Source organism: Prosopis cineraria, unplaced genomic scaffold, assembly GCF_029017545.1.
Source record: "Prosopis cineraria cultivar Desert tree isolate PC_DT_omini unplaced genomic scaffold, ASM2901754v1 PC11, whole genome shotgun sequence".
NCBI lineage: Eukaryota > Viridiplantae > Streptophyta > Magnoliopsida > Fabales > Fabaceae > Prosopis > Prosopis cineraria.
The window spans coordinates 26,291,834-26,299,663 of record NW_026555342.1 but is presented as its reverse complement, the minus strand read 5'-3'; the positions used below and the strand labels follow the sequence as shown (position 1 = coordinate 26,299,663).

The following is a 7,830-nucleotide window of genomic DNA, read 5'->3' as shown; positions in this document are numbered from 1 at the left end:
TGTTGAGTTAGAACATACTTGGCAAGTACTTCTTGCTAATATTCTTTAATGTTATTAAAAAATTAGAACTCTATATTTTTCAAGTCCCAAAACATTGGTTATCATCAATTTAGCTAACATACATTAGCAAGGGGATCTATTTTAATATTAGCAAGAGCACCAAATATACAAATTATGGTAGCATTTAGAGTCAACATAATTCACCATGTTTTGTGAGATAAATTAAAAAAAATCATATAAATGCTGGTTAATAGTTGATGAAAAATTTTTCAATAAAAAGGTAAAAAATTATGAGAAGAGTGTCATAGAGCATTTAAATCTTAATGCATTATAGTTTCCAACCGAGGTGTTTTTAGAAGCCTAATACTTTCCATGTCAAGTTGTTTACTTACACTTACAATCCCTCTTTAAAGAACATTTTTGATAGTTTGGAGCTGACCAAGTAATTCAAGGTTTGCATGCTACATCAACAAACTAAATGGAAAATAACAGGAGTCAAAAGTCACAAAAGGGGGGTGAACTCTCATTTTAGTTATATAAAGATTGCCAAAAAAAAATTCAATTAAGGCTGAAGATATATATTATTCTATCTAAAAAAATTAAAATAAAATAATGAGGCTAACTTTATCCTTAGACCCAGACATCAAATCTCTAAACAAACTAATCTCACTTGATAATGTAGAGAACTATTAGTTTACTTCAACAAATTAATTGAAAATAACTTCATCCATTAAATTTAATGAAATGAGAACAAAAAAATACATACGAAAGGCCTTGAAAGTAACAACCATAATTAAAATCAGAGAAGGTTTGAAAATAAAATTATATAATCACTCATCTCTGTTCTTTTTTTTTTTTTTTTTGATATTCTAAACATTCCAAATTACCCTTGAAGCCTATCTTAATTTTAAAATCCAAACTCCCCAGCTATAAATTTATCATCCTTAATACTCATTTTGAATTGGAGTCGTAGATCACATCATATTTAAAATACAAGACTTACCACAAACCTTAGAAAATGAATCGTATAACAATATATATTAATCAAAAGATTATATGTATATCTAAATCGATAAAACAAATTCAATTGAAGATATTAGAGCTCACAAGAAAGAATGATTAAGATGGAGACAGCTCCATCCATTGATGTCATATTCATGTCAATATGTTCTTCGCCTTCATACTCTACTCCATCAACAATGGCATCTTGATGCTGTTGATATTTTGAAACCAGATCCTTCATGTTGTCAACTTCAAAGAAACCTTGTCTCGGGGAAGGTGCTGAAAAAGAAGGTAAAGTAGTTAAAGCAAATATATATATATATATATATAAAGGGCAGGAAAAGAAGCATAACAAAGTTGCGTATTCAAAATTTTCAAAGATGTAGACACACAAATTTCAAGCCCAATAAATTTCAGAACTGGACAATATGACACACACAGACTTTGCTAACCTGTCATGGTCTGTGTTTGAACAAATTTAAGGAATAACAGCTTGCTTCTTTCAGTGGCTTTAATCAACTGAAGCAAATGCTGCCCCTTTTAATCAACCTATGAAACCAGATTGTTCATGTTGTCAACCTCAAGAAACCTTGTCTCATGGACGGTGCTGAAAAAGAAGGTATAGTAGTTAAAGCAAATATACAAAAAAGGGCAGGAAAAGAAGCATAACAAAGCTGCGTATTCAAATTTTTCAAAGCTGTAGCCAAAAAAATTTCAAGCCCAATGAATGTCAGAACTGGACATTATGACACACACACAGAGACTGCGCTAACCTGTCATGGTCTGTGCTTTAACAATATTAAGGAATAACAGCTTGCTTCTTTCAGTGGCTTTTAATCAACTGAAGCAAATGCTGCCCCATTTTCAACCTATGAAGCTGATCAACTGAACCTGCACAATATAGCTATTGATCAAGCCAAATCAACCAAGATGTCCTTTCCTTTTCAGCTATTCAAAAGATAGCTACAAAATTCATGTGCTGTCAAATCTCTTTTCTCTATACCCTAATATCTTAGAAATTTCTGATAGATATAAAGTAGATGGATTTTTTATATGGCGTCATGGAGACTTGAGACTGAGCGCCTCCCACTAATATTGATAAGTACATATGAATTCTGAGACCCTTTTTAATCTTTTTGATACTTCTTTCAAGAATATCACGTATGTTTTACTTTTTTTTAATGAAGACCCTTCAAGGGTGTCTCATTATATTTTATTACAAATAGTTAATCCATGGACTATTGTCATGGAGACATCAATATCAATGAGGGATATATAGAGAGTAGATAATTGAAAATGTTCTTATAAAAATTCATAAGTGAGCTCCATCATGCTGAAAAAACATTATTGTATGAAAAAGAGTTCAAGGCAAATGATAATCTAAGGGTTAAATCATAGAAAACTCTTTCTCCTAATACTTAGCTACAATAAACTGAACACAAATCTAAGGGCTAAAACGGGTAATGAAATAGACTTGGGATAATAGTTTTTTGTCCTTTTGGCATAGTATATCTACCTATTGTAATCTCTTTTAGCATAGTCTGAAAAGTTTGAGAAAAAACAGTGTTGACTATATCCAATGCAACATAATTAAAAGTAAGCATGGTGTGGAGCCTTTTACAGTTGAAAGCTGCAGCAGATTTCTTTTTGATAGGTGAGACTTTAAAGTCGAGACTTTTTTTTTCCAAGTTTATGTGTCGCTAAGATTTGAGGTTGTTTTATACCAAGCAATCTTTTTACTTCCATATTCAGAACTTAACATGTCACATTAGTGCCAGCTGGAGGGATAAATCTAAATATTAAATCATACTTACTAATAGAATAAAGAAAAATCCCAGGTAAACAAAGAGTTAGAATGAGTGTTAAAATGCATAAAAAAACATCTATCTTAAATCTTAATTATAAGCCCCCTTGTATAGACCAAACAAATATCTAAGCAATATAAACAATGATAAAATCAGCACAATGGCGTCTTGCAATCCATGTAGCCGACCCCACCTAGTGGGATAAAGGCTTGTTGTTGTTGTTGTTGTTGTATAAACAATGATAAAATCAAGATGCATAAGGTATCACAACAACTGTGATTTCCCATGATGGTTTGTTCGGCAAAGCTTCTCTTTTAGGATCATAATATAGATTATTTTTAGCTAAAAAAAAAGAGATAGGACATTTTTTTTTCCTGGAAAAGCTTCTCTTTTAGGATCAGATCATCAGAATATAAATTATTTTCCCATGATGGTTTGTTTGGCAAAGCTTCTCTTTTAGGTTAGAATATAAGATTATTTTCGAGCTAAAATTACATGCCTCACCAAGGAGATGCAAAGCTCTGTTTACTCATGTTTTAACGTGCTCCCAAGTCCCAATGAAGTTCTGATCACAGAGAAGAGGCATTAAGTTGTACTGCTGAGTGACAGCAAGCGTAGAGGAAATTAAGCTTACATATTATTATCTATGCTGAAACATTGCAGTAAGAAATTTGAAAAGCTTATACATTAGTATATAGGTGTGTCATGAATATATGATTCGACATCAATAAATGAAAAGAAGTCGTCAAAAAGCTCAATGTGGCACCAGGAAAAAAGCTTTTATAGAAGGCAAAAAATATTAGCGAAAAAAAAAAAAAGCAGAAGCAGAAGAATACAAAATGCTTTTACTTTTTCATTGATAGCCTGCAGCAGCATGACAGTTGGTAGGACCTCTAGATGTTTGACCAGCAAGTACGGTTTACCTAGTAAATAGCAATCAATCAATATAGTTAAGAAGCAACAGTAAATGAGTTCCAAAACAAATCCCATACCAAAGATAGCATCATTCTCCTGTATTCCTATGGAAGTTGTCCTTAATATTACAGGTATTAATAATAACCTCTTTTGGAAATGGAGGAGGGATGGTCAAGCTGCTTTATAATAACAAATGCAAAGGCTAAAAACTGAAAACATACCAATGCAAAATCGATTCCTCGAGAACAACTCCTTTTCCAAGAAGGTGAAACATAGTCAAATGAAATGAAATGTATAACAAACCCATACAGGACAAACCAAAAGCATGTTGTCCTAGACCCAAGGGAAAGCTACCAGACTAAGATTGCACGAAAATGCCATTTAAGTTTATCTGTCTTGACAAAAGAAAGTGAAAGCATGCACTTCTATAGCAGATATCATTAGATGAAAGTGGGTACATATATAACTGTTTTTTTTTCAGTATGAAAGTACAGATATAACTTATCTAAGAAAAATTGTACACATATATTTATAGATTCATTAATAACTTATCTCACCAATTCCAAGAACTTGAGTAGTCTTGCTACCTCGAAGCTAACATATAAGAAGTAATAGATTTTTCCCAAAACAAAAAAGAAATGAATATCATTTATGAGAGCTCACGAGGGCATAACAAATCACCCTAGAAAGTAAAAGAAGCCTGAGACTTGATCTGATAGTAACCACTCATCACCCTAACATAACCTTTTAAAGTTTCATCTTTTCTAGATTGAAAGTGTAACAATCCAGAATTTTTTTAGTGAAAATTGACTTCCCATGTAATTGGAAAGCCACAATCAAAAGTTAAAACAATATATCACCAAAATGGAGATATATAAAGTTTTCCATTTACTAAAGCCACTCAGAAAAATGATTATGTGCTACATAGCATGGCCCTACTAACAAATGGGGAAAAAAACAAAATGGCAGCTTTTTGTCAAACCATCGACAATGATACAACAACAACAACAACAACAAGCCTTTATCCCACTAGGTGGGGTCGGCTACATGGATTGCAAGACGCCATTGTGCTCTATCATTTATTAAGCTTTTCGAAATATTATTAATTAAGAGATCACGTTCAACAACTTCCAAGAGTGTTCTCTTAGGCCTTCCTCTACCTCTCTTAATCGGACTCAAAGTTATATGTTCCACTCTTCTCACTGGTGCCTCCCTTGGTATCTAAAGATTTTAAACTTGGTCTATAAATAACAAAAAATTAGGTTTTTTGAAATGATCATAGATATTCTCCAAAGTAAAATTCATTATTTGAAAGGCCATTGCAAGAACATGCATTAATTATAGTTGAACTCACAATATATAATATTTTTCTCAAATAGCCTGAAAAGGTTAAGGAACTCCATAGACAATACAATATAATCTTCCAGCTTCTAGGACTTATTTTGCTTCAGCTTTTACATTTGATAAATTTGAGCTACAATGTCACAATGAGAGAGAAGGTTCAAGATTTACCATAGAGAACTGGAAGAACAAAGAAGTTGACCTCAATCATGGCGTTAAATTTAACACACCAATTTGGTTGCCACAAAAATAGGCATTACAGCTTGACTAATAAATAAAATAGCAAAGACCAGATTCAGAGAAAAATGACAGAAATTCAGTATAAATAACTATGTTACTTATATAATTGAAGAACTATAGTTCCTAAAAAAATGAAAATGAAAACTGACAAAAAATCTTGATAAACCATCAGCAACCAATGAAACAAACCAAAGAAAGTATCAAGAAAAACCAAAGGAATGGCGTATTGATCAAAACCAAACCTTCTAGCAATAAGCCTGGTGAATCTACTCCTCAACTTAAAAGTAATAAGCCTTAACATTTTCTTCTTCCTTCGTGCCAATCTCAGAAGTCAAATGAAGAAACTTCACATCCCATTCTTCTTTCCTATAAAGTTACTCCATCATCTTCCTTTCTTTCTTGTAGCCGAAAGAAAAACACCAAAGAACCTTAGGTATGCTTCACTAAAATATAGGAGTGAAAAAATGAAGTCTACTATCAAATTATCATGACACTCAATTCAAAAATGTTGTTTTCATCCACAAAAAATGACGGAGAACCCACGAAGCAGATTCTTGCAAAGAACTACAACAAAGAGAGGGAAAAGCCAAGTAAAGATATCACAAAAAGCCACAAGAAACCCTTTGTGACTAAATACAAATCAAAGGCCACAGAGCCAGACAATACCAATGAGAGAACATTTAAGTGAGACTTGCCTATGTCCTAAAATTATTCAAGATGAGTCATTTGAAATTTGAAAGATGGATCTTGTTTTAAATAAAGAAAAAACAATTTTCATCGACAATTTATGTCGGAACCTTTTTGCATTGGATCTTGCTGGTGTCTAGGATGATTTGAGTTAAACCTAAGAACCTCTGCTTCAAGGAAATCAGGAAGTTCTCAGCTCTTTCTGCTAGCAATTCTCTCGTCTCCATCAACCCTAAAATCTCTCAACATTTCCTAGGCTGATTTTTCTGTTAAGCGGCTAGGATTAGGTGTGGGTCTCGAATGAGCCCTTTGATGGCACACCAATCTTGAGGCTTCCACTCTGTTAGAAATCTCTAGAGTCGTACAATCATTGGAGAGGTCGAGGCAATCAAGCAGACTCTCTAAAAAGAACAGACCTGAGCGTCAAACACCAGAAGGTCATCTAGTTTGGAAAAGAAAATGATGAAAGTAGGAACTGACCTGAGCATCAAACACCAGAAGGTCAACAGATTGAACACACTTGGGAAAACCAGTAAGGAAGATCTTTTGCTGAAGGCTTAAGGTTGGAAGCAGCCATTTGTCAAGCGACAAAGCAAGGACAGACGAGGTTGAAGAAGGAGATGATGGAGATTCGATGGCCGATGGTTGCAGACTTAGGAAGAAAGGGGGAAGAGGTCGAGAAGTTGGTTATGAAAAGTGGCTGAGCACGAGAGTGTCGTCGGATTGAACGAAATGAGAATTGTCGGTTGGGAGGAAAGAGGGGGCGATGGCGTTTTGTGGAGGCTTAATGTGCTTGATTTTTAATTTATCAAAAATTTATATGATGAAAGTGTGAAAATCAACTTAATAAAAATCAGTTGTTAAAATAAAATTTTTATTTAAATATATTTTTTTAAAAGTTAGTTTGATATATTAAAAGTTATTTGATTTATGATAATAAAATGTGCTTCTGAATGTATAATTATAAAAAAAGATATTAATTTATAATGATTTATAATTTTTATTATATAAATATAATATATTTAAAATATTTAAAAATATAATAAAGATTTAAATAACATAAATTTTGATTTATAATGTTAAAAATTTAATCTTTAGTTATTTGTATTTTTTAATTTGTAATTTTAAAGATGTAATAAAGATTTGTAATTTTTATTATACATTAATGTTAAAAATTAACATGATTAATTACTTAATTTATAATACTAAAAAAATTGATACCTAATTATTATTATTATATTTTTAATAAATTAATTATTTTTAAATAAAAGAATAAAAGATTAAATTTAGGATAGTATGGTCAAATAACATCTTACTTTTTAAATTCACTTTTTAAAAGTTTTAAATAGTTATATTTTAGAAATTCACTTTCAATTATTGTTTGAATGTATTTTCAGAATGTATTTTTTTATAAAATATTTATTCAAATAATTTTTAATTTTTTAAAAGTAAAATTTTACTTTCTGAATATAAAACGAAAAAAAATCAAACGCACCTTCAATGCCTTTGGATTGGATTCCAAAGGCACAGATGTGACGAGGCGGTGGAGACGCTAGTTTTTTTTTTTTTTTTTTTCTTTTGGGAATGGGTAAATGAGAGTGCATTATTGCTTGTACAGAGACTTCGTAAACAGACCAATATCACTTTCCTCCATTTTTACTAGAGTATAAGGGATGCTAGCTTTAGACGAGATAATTGAAGGAATCAGAGGATAAAAGATTCATTCAAAATCTACACCATATACTTCTCACTTTTTACTAATAAAGTGTGTTAAACCAGAAATGCCCCTAACGTGCTTCATATTTTGAGAGAGAAGAGGAGTGTTCCCAATTTTACATGT

The 7,830-nt window shown here is 31.9% G+C and overlaps 1 long non-coding RNA gene across 7 annotated transcripts; it reads right to left on the bottom strand.

Moving 5' to 3' along the window:
- Window positions 1–930: 930 nt before the first annotated feature.
- On the bottom strand, window positions 931–6,760 carry LOC129285109 (uncharacterized). 7 transcript variants are annotated; one of them, XR_008587079.1, is made up of 7 exons: window positions 6,471–6,755; window positions 5,546–6,391; window positions 3,657–3,730; window positions 3,312–3,372; window positions 1,776–1,893; window positions 1,455–1,609; window positions 931–1,281 (listed from the first exon to the last, which is right to left on the bottom strand). It is a non-coding gene; the product is annotated as an uncharacterized LOC129285109 (long non-coding RNA). The 7 variants fall into 7 exon arrangements; XR_008587082.1 differs by lacking the exon at window positions 3,312–3,372 and having other exon boundaries at window positions 1,000–1,281; window positions 5,546–5,669; window positions 6,101–6,391; window positions 6,471–6,751; XR_008587080.1 differs by lacking the exon at window positions 3,312–3,372 and having other exon boundaries at window positions 3,657–5,867; window positions 6,101–6,391; window positions 6,471–6,760.
- Window positions 6,761–7,830: the final 1,070 nt, after the last annotated feature.